This window comes from Oryx dammah, unplaced genomic scaffold (assembly GCF_014754425.2).
Source record: "Oryx dammah isolate SB20612 unplaced genomic scaffold, SCBI_Odam_1.1 HiC_scaffold_4, whole genome shotgun sequence".
In the NCBI taxonomy this organism is placed as follows: Eukaryota; Metazoa; Chordata; class Mammalia; order Artiodactyla; family Bovidae; genus Oryx; species Oryx dammah.
This window is the reverse complement of record NW_024070188.1, coordinates 13,101,888-13,123,484: the sequence shown is the minus strand read 5'-3', so window position 1 is coordinate 13,123,484 and position 21,597 is coordinate 13,101,888. Positions and strand designations below refer to the sequence as shown.

Sequence of the window (21,597 nt, the reverse complement as noted above, 5' to 3'; positions counted from 1 at the left end):
AGCATAAAAATCACTATCATCTCTCCCGTTTAGTATATGAAAGGATAAAAAATAATAACTGCACTTTATAATAATGCAACATAAAAGGAAATTATTTTGGCAGTTCCCTAGTTTTAACTTTCAACTATCAAGCAGTTGAGAGTTAAAGTTTTAAACTCCTTATCTTAATCAGTGAAGTTACCCTCTGTAAAAGCTATCAAAAAATATTTTATGATCTCAGTCAAGGTGGCTGACAAAAGTGAGGCAAAATAGTTACTAGATAGCTGAGAGAATTTAATTTGAGAAAAATTCCTGTCTTCCATTAGATATAAAAGTTAAGGGTTTTTTTTTTTTTTTAGGGGAAAATGATGGATTATTCTGAATGTTTATACATTCCAGGTCCATCATGTCATAAAACAACACTCTTCGTTTGGCCTATGAAGACCTACTCAGTAATCCGCTCACTTTAACAAGTCTTGTTATCAGGAAGGGCTCTTTAACTAACCTAAAAATTTCCACCTGCTGTTAAGCATGCTTTCTATAACAGTTAACAGTTTATATGTGTATAATTTTTCAAAAATCTTATATCCAGAGGCATTTTTATATGCCTCTAAATTCTCAGTCTTCTGAGAACTGAATAATCTGTATCCTTGACCTCTGTTTTCATTCTATTAGTCTGTGGGAATGAAGAGATTTATGCATATGAAATGAAATATGCATGTAACAGAATGCCTCATAAGCTTTTTTTTTTTTTTAAGGGACCAAAAGAGGCAAGTTAACTCTAAAGTTTCTTCCCTTAAGCTTGCATTGCAGTCATTTTGTGTTTTCATTGCAGTGAAAACAAAGTCATATTTTCTCATGCGGAAGAAAAGCTATTTTGCAAAGAAGAATGGCTATTATTTATAATGTTTTACTTGTGTAAGTGGGATGATAAATTTTATATTTCTCACAAATTCCTAAAACAACTGAGTATTTTGAGTTAATCCCGCCTGTTCTGATTATAAGTTGTTGAGCTGAATATTATTTACCACATTATAAAACTAAAACTCTGCCTGCTTTCTAGGTCTTTCATTGCTTTTTTTTTAGCCTTTTCCTTTAAGTTCAGAGAACCAAAGACTTTTTTTTCCCCCCAGCAAAACAACATGAACAGAGCTTTATGTAGCTGCTTGTGTAGACTTTCTCCTGGGCCAGCAAAGTCTGTCGTCTTCCCATATCCTAGCCAGTCTGTCCCAGCACAGCTGCTTTAAATAGGCTTCCCATGAGACGTGGCCACAGTCAGGAGGGCAAAGCACAGAGGTACAGAGACCATATGTCACCATCGTCATAACACATTTCTCAGTCACAGTCACCAGCCACCTTCCAAACAGGAACTAAGCCAGGCACTTCTTTTGTCTCACAGGCAGCCACTGTCAAATTTATTTTGTTATTTTGACATATTTCTGACAGCAGAAAGATAAGCATAGCATAGTGCAAATGGTGGAGTGTGGTAACGTCAAAACCCACATACAGCCTGGTGGCATCGGATAAGGGTACTATCATCTCATGAGGATACTATCAAGCTCATCGGGCAAGCATTGTGTCTGGTGACAACATCCTTTATTGCTGCAATAAAGAGGCCTGAGGGGACACTGAGTCCCCTTTCAAGGTACAGAAAACCCCCCAAAAGATGTCCATGAGTCCACAATTGCTGAGGCATTAAGCAGGCTTAAGGCATACGTGTTACACCAAGAGAGCATACCTAAACACCAAGTACCACCTGACCACGACTATCAGGAGAACAAGGCTCAGCAATAAATCCATGAATTATCTGGTTCATGCTGACCAGGTCTCACAACACCGTCTACCGACTTTGATGCGACCATCAAACCACAAGTGTGCCCAGCAGCAGGGGCCACAGCCAAAACAACACAGGAGCAATAACTCAGTGTTTAAGTGCCTTCAGTCAGTTCCCAAGACACCGACGTCTGGCAGCCAGCTTTCTTGCTTTGGGTATCAGGAGCTTAAGACAGAAGGATAAACAAAATTCAGTACTGTTTATTTTCAAGATATGACAAGCCAGAGAAGTATAAAAGTTATTCATTTAATGTTCCCTTTAAATGTATGCATGCTGCCTGCTACGTTGCTTCAGTTGTGCCCGACTCTGTGCGATCCTACAGACTGTAGCCCGCCAGGCTCCTCTGTCCATGGGATTCTCCAGCCAAGACTACTGGAGTGGGTTGCCATGCCCTCCTCCAGGAGATCTTCCTGACCCAGGGATTGAACCTGGGTCTCTTACTTCTACCTGCATTGGCAGGTGGCTTCTTTACCGTAGCGCCACCTGGGAAGTTTAAATGGATACCATAGGGGTTTAATTCTGTAGGCATATCCCCTATTGATACAGGAAAGACATATTAACATATATGCTAAATGACAGTGCCACTCCACAACACTATCCAGTTTACCATATGTTTAACTAGTTAAGTCAGGTAAGCAGTTTTAAGATGTGGTAGCTTATTAAAAATGTTGGTACTTACTCAGATCACTTATACATAACTTGAAATCCATATTTATAATACTAGTCAGTTTCTACTCAATATTGGTAAGTCATTTATAAAATCTCACCTCTTCAGTGAGTAGAATACGTAGTATAATGACTAAAAGGACAAGTTCTGAAGTCAGATCTTGAGATATAGTGACTGTGTGACTTTGGACAAATGAGTGTATCTGTGTCAGCTTTTTCTCATCAGTAAAATAAGATTTAAAAAGCAGCACCTGGGGCTTCCCTGACAGTCCCGTGGTTAAAACTTGGTAATTCCACTCCAGGGAGCGGGTTCAGTCCCTGGTGGGGAAACTAAGATCCTGTATGCTGTGTGCAATGCCCCCCACCCCACCCCACCAAGAAAGAAACACCTATCTCACAAGGATTTTCTGAGGATTAAATGAGATAATGTTCGAAAGACCTGGCACATGGCATGCTATCAATAAACAGTAGTGTTGCTCATTCAAATTTAGTTTGTTGAAAGTGTCTTAAGATGCAGAATAAGTCTCAGTTGGTCCCATTCACACAACTTTATTCAAATATGTGCCCAGGTAGGCCAGCAAGACCTATTCTCTTTACATTAAATTAGTGGCGTGTACATATTTCTTTTTGAATGTATTTACAGATGGATAGAATTTCAGACTTAGAAGAACATAATTTAGACCAGTGCTTCATTTACCGGGTGAAAAATACAGACACTCAGCCAAGTTAGAGAATTTTTCCCACAGTCATGTAACCCAGGTTTCCTGATTTCTAACACATGATCATAAACTAAACCTTTTCTTTCATACCTTTTATATTTTAGGTGCCAAAGGTTTTTATTCTGTTTTGGATATGCAAAACCAGCCTATTTATTTGTTAAGAAGTACACCTTACATTTCCTGTCTTCCAAAGCAATGGTTTCTAGTTTGATTCAAAACAAATATGATAGAGTCATGTTTCTTAAAGAAAAATCTGAAATCTAACACAGCTGAGATTGAAATTGTATTACTGTTTTTTAATAAGGGGACTTCCCTGGCAGTTCAGTGGTTAAGACTCCATGCTCCCAATGTGGTGGGCACAGGTTCGATCCCTGGTTGGGTAACTAAGATCTCACATGCTGCATGGCCTAAAAGTAAATAAATAACGTCCTTTACTACAGAAAAACTAATCATGCATAGGTGAGCAGAGTCATGCCACCATCTAGCACTTAAGGCAGAATCTGTCATACACACTGATGAAGCTATCTCACTAGTAACTGGGCAGGGGCTTTGAGCTGCTCGGACCCTCTTTTCTGTGCCTCCCTGTTGCTCTTAGAATGAAGACAAAGTCCTTAACCTCAGGCCAGGAGGCCGTGTAAGATCCGATGCCAGCCCACTTTTTAAACCTCTCCTTACCTCTCTCTGGAGCAGGGCATGGCAGCCCACTCCAGTATTCTTGCCTGGAGAATCTCACGGACAGAGGAGCCTGGCGAGTCGTGGACAATAGGGTCGAAGAGTCGGATGTGGCTGGTGCGATTTAGGAAACACACACACACTCGTCTCTGCTACTTCCGACTCACCACCCAGCCATCTGCCTTTTTCCCAGCCCTTTTCTCATTGCTCTCCCCTGCTACAAGGTCTTGTACATATTCCTTCTACTCTGAATGTTCTTTTCTCTCCTTCTTACCTAGGCAACTTATCTTACTTTTCAAACCTTGAGCGATGGATCACTCCTCTAACATCTCCAGTTGGTTCAAAACCATATTGTGGAATGGCTTGAACCACATACTTTTCCTTCACTGAATGTATGAGTTGTGATTTAAATTTGTTACTGTATGATTATTCTATCTCCACCACTACTGGGAAGGAGACAGTAGTGACTATTTTCCCAGGTTGCACAGTGGTAAGGAATCTGCCTGCCAACGCAGAAGATACAAGAGGTGCTGATTCGATCCCTGGATCAGGAAGATCCCCTGGAGAAGGGAATGGTAACCCACTCCACTATTCTTGCCTGGAAAATCCCATGGAGAGAGGAGCCTGGTGGACTACATTCATGGGGTTGAAAAGAGTCAGACACGACTAAACAACTGAGCACAAACATGTTTTGTTCACCATTAAGTTTCCAGGGCCTGTTTGCCCTGTGTCTGGTGCAGAAGAGAAGCTCAAAAAATATGTGTCACATTGGATGAATGACTGAATACACAAATGCGTGACTGAGTGAATAAATGTCATACGCTAAACCTGCATTCTTGTTGCTTGGAGTTTATCTGAATTGTTTTCCCCAAACTTTAATCAGATAGTGCAATATATATGCAGGTAAAATCACGCATATTTGATGAAGCAAGATGGAAGATGCTAAAAGAAAAAGAACTTTCTATTGTTCCTTATGAATATAATAAACTCTAGATTTAGACCAGGTCCAACATTCTCAACTGGTTCCAAATAGGGAAAGGAGTACATCAAGGCTGTATATTGTCACCCTGCTTATTTAACTTCTATGCAGAGTACATCATGAGAAACGCTGGGCTGGATGAAGCGCAAGCTGAAATCAAGATTGCTGGGAGAAATATCAATAACCTCAGATATGCAGATAACATCACCCTTAAGGCAGAAAGCGAAGAACTAAAGAGCCTCTTGATGAAAGTGAAAGGGAGAGTGGAAAAGTTGGCTTAAAGCTCAACATTCAGAAAACAAAGATCATGGCATCTGGTCCCATCACTTCGTGGCAAATAGATGGGGAAACAGTGGAAACAGTGGCTGACTTTATCTTCTTGGGCTCCAAAATCACTGCAGATGGTGACTGCAGCCTTGAAATTAAAAGACACTTACTCCTTGGAAGGAAAGTATGACCAACCTAGATAGCATATTAAAAAGCAGAGACACTACCTTGCTAACAAAGGTCTGTTTAGTCAAGGGTATGGTTTTTCCAGTAGTCATGTATGGATGTGAGAGTTGGACTATAAAGAAAGCTGAGTGCAGAAGAATTGATGCTTTTGAACTGTAGTGTTGGAGAAGACTCTTGAGAGTCCCTTGGACTGCAAGGAGATCCTACCAGTCCATCCTAAAGGAGATCAGTCCTGAGTGTTCATTGGAAGGACTGATTGTGAAGCTGAAACTCCAATACTTTGGCCACCTAATGCGAATAACTGACTCATTGGAAAAGACCCTGCTGCTGGGAAAGATTGAACATGGAAGGAGAAGGGGATGACAGAGGATGAGATGGTTGGATGGCATCACTGACTCAATGGACATGAGTTTGAGTAAACTCTGGCAGTTGGTGACAGAGAGGGATGCCTGGCATGCTGCAGTCCATGGGATCACAAAGAGACATGATAGAGTGACTGCTAGATGGTGGCATGACTCTGTTCACCTACGCGTGATTAGTTTTTCTATAGAGAAGGATGTTATTTATTTATTTACTTTTAGGGCATGCAGCATGTGAGATCTTAGTTACCCAACCAGGGATCAAACCTGTGCTCCCCGCATTGGGAGCATGGAGTCTTAACAGCTGAACTGAACATTCTCAAAGTAACTATGAGGTGTGTGTGTTTGTGCTCGCTGCTCAATTGTGTCCTTCTTTTGTGTCCGACTCTTTTGCGACCTCATGCACTATAGCTGCCAGGCTCCTCCCACAAAGCAGGCAGATTCTTTACCACCTGAGCCAAATATGGGTTCAGTTCAGTTCAGTTGCTCAGTTGTGTCTGACTCTTTGTGACCCCATGAACCACAGCACGCCAGGCCTCCCTGTCCATCACCAACTCCCAGAGTTCACTCAAACTCATGTCCATCAAGTCAGTGATGCCATCCAGCCATCTCATCCTCTGTCGTCCCCTTCTCCTCCTGCCCCCAATCCCTCCCAGCATCAGGGTCTTTTCCAGTGAGTCAACTCTTTGCATGAGGTTGCCAAAGTATTGGAGTTTCAGCTTCAACATCAGTCCTTCCAATGAACACTCAGGACTGATGTACTTTAGGATGGACTGGTTGGATCTCCTTGCAGTCCAAGGGACTCTCAAGAGCTTCTCCAACACTACAGTTCAAAAGCATCAATTCTTCAGCGCTCAGCTTTCTTCACAGTCCAACACTAACATCCATACATGACCACTAGAAAAACCATAGCCTTGACTGGACTGTTACTTGGATTAAATGTGTCTGAATGAAACACATGAGGCTAGGGCACCACCTTGTGGTTTATTTCCACATTTTTAATTTTCAATCTTCCCAGAACTTTTCTATTAATACTTGACCAGAAAAAAACCCATTAAAACTACAGCAGCAGAGAGGAGTGGAATTTTTGGTCAAATAAATGTTGCTTGCATATCATTATCCTAAAGACTTTATTCTAATAGTATCATTCATTCCTTTTTATTTTAATTAAATATTGAGCTGATAGAATAAAGTATAACATATGTATGTTATAAATAATAAAATGAGAATTAATACTTGTGTACTCACCACCCAGATCAGCACTGCCAGTACCTAGAAAGACACCTGTGTGCCTCTCACTGAATCCTCTCTCTGTTTTCGCCATTAACCAGGCATACCCACTACCTTGTTTTTATGTATCGTTTACCATCCATGTACCTATCAATGGGGCTTCCCTGGTGGCCCAGATGGTAAAGAGTCTGCTGCAAGGCAGGAGACCTGCGTTTGAACCCTGGGTGGGGAAGATCTCCCGGAAAAGGAAATGGCACCCACTCTAGTATTTTTGCCTGGGAAATCCCATGGAGAGAGGAGCCTGCCGGGCTACAGTCCATGGAGTCAGGAAGAGTCGGACTCAACTAGATAAATAAGCACACATGTATATACATATCGTTAAGCAATAGTTTTCATTTAGCATTTAAAACTTCATATGAAATGATCCCATCCTGTATTGGATTTGGTTTTGGAATTATACAGTATTTTTCTGCAATTTATCATGTTGATAAGAGAGGCTGTGATTCATTTGTTTTCACTACTCTGTAGTATTTCATTGAATGACTATGCCACAATATATCTAGATGTTGTACTCTTTTCTTACCTTTTTATTTTCTACTGGAGTATAGCGATTAACAATATTGTTACAGTTTCTGTTGGAGCATAGGCGATTAACAGTGTTGTGATAGTTTCAGGTATGTATGCCAAAGGAATTCAGCCATACGTAGACACGTATCCATTCTCCCCCAAACTCCTCTCTCATCCATGCTGCTGCGTAACTAGTTCTTCTACTCTTGATGGATATCTAACTTGCTTCCAGTTTGGGTCTATTATGATGGTGCTACTGTGAACATTCTAGTATGTATCCTCTGGTGCTCACTTGAAGATTTCTCCCAGGGGTTTGAATTGCTAGGTATGAGAACCTCCAACTTTACTAGATAATAAATTATTTTTCACTTATTTTATTGCACCAATTTATACTCCTACCACTAGTGTATACACATTTCAGTTCAACATCTTTAAAAGCACTTAATATTGTTAGGTTTTTCTCCAGTTTTTATACTTTATGGGTATCAACTGAATCTCTTTTGTTTTAATTTGCATTTCTTGATGATGACACAAGAAGGCCATCCTCTTTTCAAAGGTTTATTGATGACCCATGTTTCTTCTGAAAAGTGCCAGTTCTGATTTTTTGCCTCTGATTTTTCTTTAATTTATCCACTCAAGAATCATTTTAATTGCTACTATGTGCCAAGTACTGCCATTGTTTAGAGGATACAAAGATGACTATGATAATCCAAGTCTATGCCCCAACCAGTAATGCTGAAGAAGCTGAAGCTGAACAGTTCTATGAAGATCTACAAAACTTTCTAGAACTAATACCCAAAAAAGATGTCCTCTTTGTTGTAGGGAACTGGAATGCAAAAGTAGGAAGTCAAGAGATACCTCGAATAACAGGCAAATTTGGCCTTGGAGTACAAAATGAAGCAGGGCAAAGGCTAATAGAGTTTTGCTAAGAGAATGCACTGATCATGGGAAACACCCTCTTCCAACAACACAGGAGAAGACTCTACACATAGACTCTACACATATACCAGATGGTCAATACCGAAATCAGATTGATTATATTCTTCGCAGCCAAAGATGGAGAAGCTCTATACAGTCAGCAAAAACAATACCAGGAGCTGACTGTGGCTCAGATCATGAAATCCTTATTGCCAAATTCAGACTTAAGTTGAATAAAATACAGAAAACCATTAGACCAGATATGACCTAAATCAAATCCCTTAACTATTATACAGTGGAAATGACAAATAGATTCAAGGGATTAGATCTGATAGACAGAGTGCCTGAAGAACTATAGATGAAGGTTCGTGACATTGTACAGGAGGCAGTGATCAAGACCATCCCCAAGAAAAAGAAATACAAAAAGGCAAAATGGCTGTCTGAGGAGGCCTTACAAATACCTGAGAAAAGAAGAGAAGCTAAAGGCAAAGGAGAAGAGGAAAGATATACCCATTTGGATGCAAAGTTCCAAAGAATAGCAAGGAGAGAGAAAGCTTTCCTCAGTGGTCAGTGCAAAGAAATAGAGGAAAACAATAGAATGGGAAAGACTAGAGATCTCTTCAAGAAAATTAGAGATACCAAGGGAACATTTCATGCAAAGATGAGCACAATAAAGGACAGAAATGGTATGGACATAACAGAAGCAGAAGATATTAAGAAGAGGTGGCAAGAATACCCAGAAGAACTATACAAAAAAGATCTTCATGACCCGGATAACCATGATGGTGTGATCACTCACCTAGAGCCAGACATCCTGGAATGCAAAGTCAAGTGGGCTTTGGAAGCATCACTACGAACCTAGCTAATGGAGGTGATGGACAGTTGAGCTATTTCAAATCCTAAAAGATGATGCTGTGAAAGTGTTGCACTCAATATGCCAGCAAATTTGGAAAATTCAGCAGTGGCCACAGGACTGGAAAAGATCAGTTTTCATTCCAGTCGCAAAGAAAGGCAATGCCAAAGAATGTTCAAACTACCCCTCAATTGCACTTATCTCACAAGCTAGTAAAGTATTGCTCAAAATTCTCCAAGCCAGGCTTCAGCAATACGTGAATTGTGAACTTCCAGATGTTCAAGCTGGATTTAGAAAAGGCAGAGGAACCAGAGATCAAATTGCCAACATCCGCTGGATCATTGAAAAAGGAAGAGAGTTCCAGAAAAACATCTACTTTTGCTTTATTGACTACGCCAAAGTCTTTCACTGTGTGGATCACCATAAACTGTGGAAAATTCTTCAAGAGATGGGAATACCAGACCACCTGACCTGCCTCCTGAGAAATCTATATACAGGTCAAGAAGCAACAGTCAGAACAGGACATGGAACAACAGACTGGTTCCAAATAGGGAAAGGAGTACGTCAAGGCTATATATTGTCACCCTGCTAATTTAACTTATATGCAGAGTACATCATGAGAAATGCTGGGCTGGAGGAAGCACAAGCTGGAATCAAGATTGTGGGGAGAAATATCATAGTAACCTCATATATGCAGATGACACCACCCTTATGGCAGAAGGCGAAGAAGAACTGAAGAGCCTCTTGATGAAAGTGAAAGAAGAGAGTGAAAAAGCTGGCTTAAAGCTCAACATTCAGAAAACTAAGATCATGGCGTCTGGTCCCATCACTTCATGGCAAATAGATGGGGAAACAATGGAAACAGTGACAGACTTTATTTTGAGGGGCTCCAAAATCACTGCAGATGGTGAGTGAAGCCTTAAAAGTAAAAGACGCTTGCTCCTTAGAAGAAAAGCTATGACCAACCTAGACAGCATATTAAAAAGCAGAGACATTACTTTCTCAACAAAGGTCCATCTAAGTCAAAGCTATCGTTTTTCCAGTAGTCATGTATGGATATGAGAGTTGGACTATAAAGAAAGCTGAGTACCAAAGTTCAAAAAGTTCAAAAAGCTGATGCTTTTGAACTGTGGTGTTACTGAAGACTCTTGAGAGTCCCTTGGACAACAAGGAGATCCAATCAGTCAGTTTTAAAGGAAATCAATCAGTCCTGAATATTCATTGGAAGGACTGATGCTGAAGCTGAAACTCAAGTACTTTGGCCACCAGATGGGAAGAGCCGATTCATTGCAAAAGCCTGATGCTGGTTAAGGTGGAAGGCAGGAGGAAAAGGGGATGACAGAGGATGAGATGGTTGGATGGCATTACCGACTCCATGGATGTGAGTTTGAGTAGGCTCTGGGAGTTGTTGATGGACAGGGAAGCCTTGTGTGTTGCAGTTCATGGGGTCGCAAAAAGTCGGACACGACTGAGCAACTGAACTGAACTGATGACATAGAGCCTGTCCTCATGAAGCTCCTGACTTTCTATCACTTCATTGCCTTCAGGGACCTAACTAATTATCAGGACCAAGAAAACAATAATTTGAAGCACAATTCTGTGATTATCACTTTAGAAGACAGAAGAAGTATGTTTTATGAACTCTGACTTCAAGGAATTTAAAAGTCATGACTTAGAACAATAGCAAATTATTGGAAGTACTATATATTATTGTTATATATTATAAAAATTGAGGGAATGTAATGAGCAGAAAAAATAATTGATCAAGTGTGTCCATAGTTGAAACAAATTGCTTTCATTTTATGTAACTAATGTAAAAACATTTTTTTTCTATAGGCTACTCATTAAAGGAGGAAAATGAAAAAAAAAAAAGAACCATTTTTATTTAAGTCAATAATAGTGACCTACATGGCGATGTGGCAAAGATTAGTTTTAATTAAATAAAAATTAAACTGTAAGAAAAAAGCACTTTCACAAATCAACATGTTTATTCAAAAACTGCAAGTATGCTGTGTTTTCTATTAAACTTATTTCTTGATAAGATTTCCCCAAGTTTTTAGGAATTTGGTAACTTCCAGTAAGCAGCTGCTAGGGTTGACTCTAACTAAAGTTGTAATATGTAGAGTTCAATTATACATTTGAAAGAAAACCTTAAATATCAAATACTTTCTTTTTCTTTCTATGGAACACCCCCCATGAACCACCCTATTTGTAAAGACTGCTCTAAAGAACACTCCATAGTATGACCAGAAAATCGGTTGTCACTAGAGAATCTTAAAGAATACATGACTTAGGCTGGGCAAATCCAGGTTGGAATCCTGGTTCCCTGACATAATTGTGGACTTTAAGTTACAAACTTTCTAAATTTCCTAAAGTACAAACCAAGGATTATTATAAGAATTGATTCTAATATTGTAGATAAAGTGCTTAGTTCAGCGTTCAAAAGCATAACTTACACAAAATAGTAGCAAATTATTAAACGCACCATTGTGTTAAATGTCACAGAAATTCATAGAAATAATTTAGAAATCATCTGAAATAACACTGTAGCGATAGCCATTACTCAGGATGATTCAGTTGAATTCTTTTTCTACTTTCTGCTCTCAGTGGAAATATAAAGGTGTGATTCATAAAAAGCCGTATTATAAGGGGTTAGGTTTTAAGTAAAGACCTAGCAACCTACTTCTTGGCTCAACTGATTAGTTCATTCATTCATTTACCACCAACCATATGTCAGGCACTGTACTAGATGCTGTTGAAAGTCCCTCCTCCCCACCGCCCCCGCACCCTTGGTTACTTTCAGACATCCTTATAATTTTAGAATTTGTCAGCCCAAGCCAAAGTCCATCTTTGGGTGAATGATGATTATTTAAATAAAGCAATTTGACAGAAATACATCTTTTGGTATACAGCAAATAACCCTTGCTATATTAGCTAATTTCTATTCCTTTGCCCTTAAGAAACCTCTTCATATGTGGAGTATTTCTGCAGACAGTCCTTCAGCTTTTCCCCACTCTTCAAAAAGCAAGAAATGAAGTAAACTGTCTCTACAAAGCAGCAACATTGTGCGATGTGTAGGTGGTATGTTTTTTATTTTTTAATTGGTGGAAAATTGCTTCACAATGTTGTGTTGATTTCTGGCATATGACAATGTGAATCAGTCATAATTATATATATATATCCCCTTCCTCTTGAGCCTCCCTTCCTTCCCTACATCTCACCCCTCAAGTTCATTCCTCTTGAGCCTCCCTTCCCTCCCTACATCCCACCCCTCAAGTTCATCACAGAGCACCAAGCAAGCTCCTTGTATTAATACAGCAACTTTCCATTATTTTACACCTGGTAGCAATGGCACCCCACTCCAGTACTCTTGCCTGGAAAGTCCCATGGACGGAGGAGCCTGGTGGGCTGCAGTCCATGGGGTCGCTAGGAGTCGGACACAACTGAGCAGCTTCACTTTTACTTTTCACTTCCATGCATTGGAGAAGGAAATGGCAACCCACTCCAGTGTTCTTGCCTGGAGAATCCCAGGGATGGGGGAGCCTGGTGGGCTGCCATCTATGGGGTCGCACAGAGTCGGACACGACTGAAGCGACGCAGCAGCAGCAGCAGCAGCAGCAGTATATATATGTCAATGCTACTTTCTCAGTTTTCGCCACCCTCACCTTCCCCTCCTGTGTCCACATGTCTTTTCTCTACTAGGTACATCAGTATCATTTTTCAAGATCCATATATGTGTGTTAATATCCGACACTTGTTCTGCTCTTTCTGACTTACTTTACTCTGTATACGAGGCTTCAGGTTCATCCACCTCACTACAACTGACTCAAGTTTTTTTTCCTTTTTATGGCTGAGTAATATTCCATTGTTTATAAGTACTACATCTTCTTTATCCATTCATCTGTCAGTGAACATCTAGGCTGCTTCCATATCTTGGCTATTGTAAATATGTGATATTTTTGTGTCTAAATCACAATATCATTTAGAAAAACTGACACAAATAATAATAAAATAGATAAAATGCAATTAAAATGATTCTAACCATAATCAAAGAAAATAAAATTCTATTAAAAAATAAACCAAGGAAGAGAAATGTGCTGATGCTATCAATGACTACCCTACAATCTCCAGGGTCTTTCTTTGACTTCCTTCACCCTAACTTATCCTGACTCTGCTCCTTCAGATCTCCTTTATTCTCCCCTAGCTAGTTCTGCAAACCTCAGCTCTTCTTTTTTGCTGCATTCAATCTCTTGGTGTGCATTTCCATTCATGAGGGTTTCATTCTCACTTCAAAGCTGAGTCTCTTCTGAATCTATCATTACTCAAAAAAATGTCAACCTACGTTCAGGACAGCTTCACTTGAAGACCTCTCTTTAGTCCAAACGTAAAGGCAACTTGACTTCTTGCTGTGCCTTGATCCAAATCAGCACCCTTTCCAAGTTAATAGGCCATTATCAAAACCTTAGTCACTTTCTCCTTTGATTCCTACTGAACTGTGTTAGAGCCTTATTGCCCTTTCTTACCTGTGCCTAGAACAGTGACTGACACGGAGTGAAAAGTCCATAAGTGCTTGCTAAACCAGTGAATGAATGGATGACAGTAACTCACTGAAGCATGCATGGGAGCTAATAGCAACTCCATTGTGCAGGTAAAGATCCAGAGGCTCAGAGAAGCCGAGTCACTCTCCCAAGGTAGAGTCAGTGAGTGAAAATATATTATAGGAGAATGGGAAGAAGTAGAATAACTATGAAGGAAACAGCAAAGGAGCAGTAAGCGAGTTTATAAGTCGCTCAGTCGTGTCCGACTCTTTGCAACCCCATGGGCTGTGTAGCCCACCAGGCTCCTCTGTCCATGGAATTTTCCAGACAAGAATACTGGAGTGGGTTGCCATTTCCTTCTCCAGGGGATCTTCCCGACCCAGGGATTGAACCTGGGTCTCCTGCACTGCAGGGATGCTTTACCATCTGAGCCACCACGGAATAATGAAGATAACTCAGCTGCTGTTGACAGACAGGATTAATTCAGTCTCTGGCTCCTGAACAGGAGTGCTTTCTGTGCTTTCCTAAGACCTCTCTGTCTTCTCGGTATTTGCTCTTCTGTGACATCTAGTTATTGACAGGTTTGCTGTCTCTTTCTAACACTAGTTCAGACCTTCAGCATGTGGTGCGTGTGTGTGCCAGTCGCTTCTGTTGTGTCCGACTTTTTGCGACCCTATGGGCTGTAGCCCACCAGGTTCCTCTGTCCATGGGATTTTCCAGGCAAGAATAATAGAGCGGATTGCCCCGTCCTTCTCCAGAGGATCTTCCCAACCCAGGGATCCAGCTTGTGTCTCGTAGTTTCCTGCATTGCCAGGAAGGTTCTTTACCACTAGTGTCTCCTGGAAAGTCCCATTTAAAGCTATGGCCTCCTAGATAGACTTACTTCCTGCGGTCTGGCTTCCAGTGGTCTATGCAGCACCCAGAAGCCATGTCTCACCACCCATCTTTGCTTAATTTCCTTGATAATTCTCCTTGACGTTTCCAACCTTTCTGCAATATCCTCTTCTCTTCATTGCTACTTCCTTCTTAAATTTTTCTGATCTGCTTATAAACTCTCTTACTGCTCCTTTGCTGTTCCTTCATAGTTATTCTACTTCTTCCCATTCTCCTATAATATATTTTCACTTGGTTCTTTCCTTGGCCTTCTGTACTTTTTATAGATTCTCTTTTTGAAAGAGAGCCCACATCTTCTCAAACTTCTAAGCTAATAGCTCCAAAATCCCTTACCTTCCTAAGTGCCATCCTGTTTTTCCAACCACTGTTTAGCTGTGCTGCCTCTATTGGGATCAAACTGGACCGACTTCTCTCCTGAGTCTGTTTCCCCACCTCAACCTCCTAATCACATTTCAGGCCTCTCCAACTTTATTAACCACACAGAACACAGCTTCCAGAGCCATTACTGCTTCTTCCCTACTATTCTTAAGCTTTCCTGTCCCATCAAATGCCTAGGCTTGTTGCCTTCCCTTAGTGACTCTGTAGCTTGTCTTCAGGTCCTCCATAACGTGGCTACACCACCCTGCCTGACCTGGACCTGTACTGTTCCCTGGCACAGGTGCCCTGCTATGGCCAGCCTGGTGCAGCCACCCTTGGTGTAGATGCCAGGCTTTGGACCTCCTAAGGTTAAATGCTCCCTTTCTCAGGCTTTCCAGATCCTCTAGGTTATTTGGTTAACCAGTTTTCAGTTCTATTTTCCTTCTCATATCCACTTCCTTCTCCCTTTCCTCATCACGTACTTCAATTATTTGAAGTACCTTTGTTGTTGTTGAGTTACTAAGTCCTATGGACTATAGCCCGCCAGGCTCCTCTATCCATGAGATTTCCCAGGCAAGAATACTGGAGTGGGTTGCCATTTCCTTGTCCAGGCAATCTTCCCTACCCAGGGATGGAATCTGTGTCTTCTGCATTGGAAGCTGAGTTCTTTACCACTGAGCCACACCACATAGCAAACTGTTGAGAAATGGTGCCTTTTTGTTGTTGTTGTTAGTGGCAACAATAATAACAAATATATTTGTGTCTTAAATCCTTCATGAAACACTTCTTAAACCCTTCTGCTTTTTCCAACCCCTGGGCCACACATTTTCCTCTTCCAAACCAGTTTCAGCACAGATTAAAGGTAAGTAAGACAAAGCCATGAAGCTCCAGTACTTTGGCCACCTCATGCGAAGAGTTGACTCATTGGTAAAGACTCTGATGCTGGGAGGGATTGGGGGCAGGAGGAGAAGGGGACGACCGAGGATGAGATGGCTGGATGGCATCACTGACTCGATGGATGTGAGTCTGAGTGAACTCTGGGAGTTGGTGATGGACAGGGAGGCCTGTCGTGCTGCGATTCAGGGGGTCGCAGAGTCCGACATGACTGAGCAACTGAACTGAACTGAACTGGAGGTGAAGCCATAGGAGCTGTAATCAAGCTCTATTTCTATGCTACTGTGAAATTTCAGGCTTAACATGAAATGGTTAAAAAAACACAGTAGCTTAAAAAATAGCAAAGGTTAGAATGATTTTGAAATTTCTAGATTAAAAAATGTAATGTCTATATATTAATAGCACCATTTTTATCTTCTTTTTGATGCCAACATTTCCATATTTTCTTTCGAGGAACCCCAAGAGTCTTTCTTTGCCTATATGATAAATCTATAGGGAACTGACACACTGGATGCAAGAAATTTGTCATATTTGTGTGAATGTCTTTGAGAAAAGTTAAAATATAACCCACTCCAGTACTCTTGATTGGAAAATCCCATGGACGGAGGAGCCTGGTACGCTGCAGTCCACGGGGTCGCACAGAAGCGACTTAGCAGCAGCAGAAGAATGGTAAGAGAAAATATAAAACAATTATTTGGTAATTAACCAACAACATACCTCAAAAAAGATCTTAGATTCATAAAGGAGAACAGGATAAGAACAGTTCAACTATATGCAATCTACAAAACACATAATCCAAATATATGAAACGTGACTCTTAGTATGATGTATAATAGATAGAATCCCTCCTAAAATTATTTTCCTCCTCCTCTTAGTCAAAGGAAACTCCAAATGAACAAGGCTCAATAAATTAATGTTTGTATACACATCCAAATTGTCTTCCAAAGCTGGAAAATGCAATTTTATAAGTGGCTTAAGTTGTGTTTAGAGTATTTTAGAATCAGAGATCACTTTGTTGTTTGATTGCAATTATCTGTTAAAAGGTATGGTGTATTTTAGTCTTAGGTTTAATAATATTAAAAAAGAAACGGATTGAATTTTTATAATGAAAAAAAAAAAATCGGTAACAGCTATAGTAGGAGAGAAATCAGTAAGTCGAAACAGCAATAATGGGGGGAAAAAAAATCAGTAACTGCAAGGGAAAAATACGTGTTTCCCTGACCGGGAATCGAACCCGGGCCGCGGCGGTGAGAGCGCCGAATCCTAACCACTAGACCACCAGGGAACTTGAGTTAGTTTTCTCTCCGGGAGTATTTGGTTCTTTAAAAGTCTCTACGTAAACCGGACCAATGGCGGGAAACATTGTTGACTTTAAAACCTGCCTACTTCTTTCCGGTTTCGGATTTCAGACTCTCAACCTCCGGCAAATTCTCAGCGCTCTCAGGCTAGCTCCGCGACGGCTCCCAAGGCTGGGGACTCCAAATAGAATCCTCTTCTGACTGCCACGCTGCAAAAGACGTCCTGGGATTGTATCCGAATTACGTGACGTGTAAATATCTATACCTGGAAAATGTTAAAAGTACTGTCCAGAACCTTGTATTTGCTTTATTATTTTCTCATTTAGCTGCTCCTTCTAAATCTAATCTCTTTCGGTATATGTCTTTCTGTCTTTCCTTCTCACGCAGTTGTTAAAATCCCACTTCACTTTATACGAAATCGAACGTTTGATTGCGGCGGGCGGAGAGCGTTTCCCGGTATAGAGCTCGGTGCGACCCTGCACACGACCTTGGCATAGAGCACATGCGGGGTAAACGTGGACAATGAAGGGCTTCGTGGCCTTTTAGGACGCGACTGTTTTATTTATTGGGGAATCAGATTAACGAAGCTAGGACGGCTGCGGATGTCTTGCTTAGTGAAAAACCCGGGCCTGTGCACTTGGGTCCAAGTAAACCATTTTGCACTGTGCTTCCATTGCCTCCTATTTTTCAAACTGCGATTATCTGGGCAGTTGCTTCACTTATTATGTCGAGAAAAGGCCAGGGAATGATGCAATTACCAAAGGAATCAAGAAACCTTCCGGCCCAGCCTCAGTTCAGAATCCCTCATGAAATAGGAGCAGAAGGCAATAGCATGTAACTCAGCTTTGAAAGTGCCAACCTTTCAGTTGGACTGATGTAACCCTAGAGACCCCGCTCCGCTGCAAGATGGAAGCAGGCTTAAGTAAAACAGATATAAATTTGTAATGAACTTGCTCGCAACATCCGGCGCCGCTGTGAATTACAGCCTTCGTCCATCACAGTAGACTTTAGGATTTGTTCTTGTTTTCAGCAATTCAGAAATGGAGTTTACATTCTTGATAAAATTTGTCAAAAATTATTTACTAATTCTTAAACAGGAAGATTAAAATGACTTAATAAATAAAGATGGAAACATCACCAGAAGAAATTTCTAAACGTAATTGCTATATTTTAGATGGGACCCACACTCCTTTCCTGTATCAAGGAATTTTTCGGAAATCGGGCGCTGTAGGTGGAGCTCTTGGTCTCAATTGGGTATTTTCAGAGCTTACATGATAAGTATCTGGTTTTGGATGAAAAGATAAAGCAGATGTTACTTTTAGAATAATTTTAAGTTGTAATAGGTTTGGTCACAATCTTGTACAAAGCATTAGAAAGAGTACAACAAGAAACATCATCCCTCTTTCATCTTGTAATCACTCTTCACGTTTTCTGTCCAGAGCTGACCATTGTTAAGTTTCTTCTGTATCCTCCTGGAAATCGTCTGTGCTATTTTAAATTGTTTTTATTTTCTATTTCCTAGAAATATCTATTTCTTTTTCCTCAAACTTTTTATCTTGAAACATTCCAAACCTACAGAAAACTGCAAGTATAGAACAACGAACACACATACACCCTTCATCCATCTTGTGCTAATTTAGCGGTACCAGCATCCACTGTGGGACTTGTGCACTGAAATGTGACTAGTAAGAGTTGAGGTGTTCTATAGTTGAATGAATGCTGGAGTTTTTAAGCCTTTGTATGGAAAAAAATGTAAGCACTCATTAATAGTTGAGTACATTTTAAATGCTAATTGAGTATATGAATTAAAATATTATTAAAACAAATTATTAATATTAATTTCTCTTTATTTTTCTTTTTTAATGTAGCTGATGGAATATTTAAAATTATACCTATAGCTTGCATTATATTCTAATTTATAGTACTAATCTAGAGTCAACAGTGGTCAATATTTTGCCCAAGAAGGCAATGGCAACCCACTCCGGTACTCTCGCCTGGAAAGTCCCATGGACGGAGGAGCCTGGTGGGCTGCAGTCCATGGGGTCGCTAAGAGTCGGGCATGACTGAGTGACTTCACTTTCCCTTTTCCCTTTCATGCATTGGAGAAGGAAATGGCAACCCACTCCAGTGTTCTTGCCTGGAGAATCCCAGGGACGGGGGAGCCTAGTGGGCCGCTGTCTATGGGGTCGCACAGAGTCGGACACGACTGAAGTGACGCAGCAGCAGCAGCAATATTTTGCCATGTTTACTTTCTTTTGATCTTTTTTCTGAACCAGTTGAGGGTAGTTGCAGACACCATGATACTTTACTTTGAAATACTATACCTAAGAACAAGCAGTATACTTATCTCACTTGGGGAAATTGAATTTTATACAATAGTATTTATTATACAGTTCATAGTGAAATTTTCCAATTGTCTGACACCTTTTATATTTTTTTGTTTTTATCCAGGGTCCACTCAAGGATTATACATTGTATTTGTCTTGTTTCTGTAGTCTTCTTCCTTTAATCTGAAATAATCCGCCCCCCTTTTTTTTACAGCACTAAATAGTGGAGGACAATTGCTTCAGAAAGTCCTTCAGTTTAGACAAGTATTTCTTTTGTCAGGCAACTGCCTTGAGTGATGTGTTATTCTCAGTACGTTACATCATAATTCAAATAATGCTGATGTGTTATCTCTAATGGTAATTGTGGTAGGAAGGATAATGAACCCCAAAGAGATGTCCCTGTCCTAAGCTCCAGAACACATGGATATTACTTCATGTGACAGTAGGAATTTTGCAGGTGTGATTAAATTAAGGAATTTGGGAGAGAGGGAGAGAGGAGATTATCCTGGATTTTACCTGGGTGGGCCTAGAATCATGACAGGGGTCCTTTTAAGTCCAGAAGGACTTTTAAATTCCAGTGATATGATCCCAAGAAGACTCTACCAGCCGTTCAGTTCAGTTCAGTTGCTCAGTCGTGTCCAACTCTTTGTGACCCCATGAATCGCAGCACACCAGGCCTCCCTGTCTATCACCAACTCCCGGAGTTCACTCAGACTCATGTCCATCGAATCCGTGATGCCATCCAGCCATCTCATCCTCTGTCGTCCCCTTCTCCTCCTGCCCCCAATCCCTCTCAGCATCAGAGTCTTTTCCAATGAGTCAACTCTATGCATGAGGTGGCCAAAGTACGGGAGTTTCAGCTTTAGCATCATACCTTCCAAAGAAATCCCAGGGTTGATCTCCTTCAGAATGGACTGGTTGGATCTCCTTGCAGTCCAAGGAACTCTCAAGAGTCTTGTCCAACACCAAAGTTCAAAAGCATCAATTCTTCAGCACTCAGCCTTCTTCACAGTCCAACTCTCACATCCATACATGACCACAGGAAAAATCATAGCCTTGACTAGACAGACCTTAGTCGGCAAAGTAATGTCTCTGCTTTTGAATATGCTATCTAGGTTGGTCATAACTTTCCTTCCAAGGAGTAAGCGTCTTTTAATTTCATGGCTGCAATCACCATCTGCAGTGATTTTGGAGCCCCCCAAAAATAAAGTCTGACACTGTTTCCACTGTTCCCCCGTCCATTTCCCATGGAGTGATGGGACCAGATGCCATGATCTTCGTTTTCTAAATGTTGAGCTTTAAGCCAACTTTTTCACTTTCCTCTTTTACTTCCATCAAGAGGCTTTTTAGTTCCTCTTCACTTGAAAATGGAGGAAGAGGCCCATGAGCTAAGGAATGCAGGGGGCCTCTAGAAGCTGAAGAAGGCAAGAGAAAGGTTCTCACCCAGAGCTTCCGGAAAGTAAACAGCTTTGCTAACAAACACCTGGATTTTAGCCTAGTGAGACCCATGTCAGAATTCCGGACTCCAGAACTGTAAGATAATAAATTTGTGGTGTTGTAAGTCAGGAAGTTTGTGGTGATTTTTTCACAGTACCCAGTAGGAAACAAACACAGTAAGTTGGATCATTTGGTGAAGGTATGTGCTATATTTCTCCATTGTAAAGTTACCCTTTTCACTTGTAATTAACAAATATTAAAAAAAAAAAAAAGCAATCATCACCCATGGGAGTAATACTTTGAAAATGTATGAATGTTCTCCTCCCCTGCAAAATCTCACCCAATGGCTTTAGCATCCATTGATGATCCTTGCATGAATCAGTCACTACTGTGGGGACTGCAAAACAGTGTTATTTTATCATTCTCATGTAAAGAACTTCACTTTCTCTCCTCCGTTATTTTTAAAATAACAATTTGGACTCGCATTCTTTTTTAATTTTTGTGTTTTTAGTCAATGTGTTATAATCTACTGCTGTTGTTATTCACTTAATAATTAAATTGTCCCAAATACGGCCACAATGAGTCCCTTTAAGCTTTCTCCTGTATTCTTTCAACATGTTCCT

The 21,597-nt window shown here is 40.6% G+C and overlaps 1 long non-coding RNA gene and 1 other non-coding gene across 2 annotated transcripts; one reads left to right on the top strand and one right to left on the bottom strand.

Moving 5' to 3' along the window:
- Nucleotides 1–17,125: 17,125 nt before the first annotated feature.
- On the bottom strand, nucleotides 17,126–17,197 carry TRNAE-CUC. The gene has a single exon. It is a non-coding gene; the product is annotated as a tRNA-Glu (tRNA).
- A 115-nt stretch (nucleotides 17,198–17,312) lies between these two features.
- On the top strand, nucleotides 17,313–19,050 carry LOC120862856. Its single transcript, XR_005720863.1, has 2 exons — nucleotides 17,313–17,491; nucleotides 17,598–19,050. It is a non-coding gene; the product is annotated as an uncharacterized LOC120862856 (long non-coding RNA).
- Nucleotides 19,051–21,597: the final 2,547 nt, after the last annotated feature.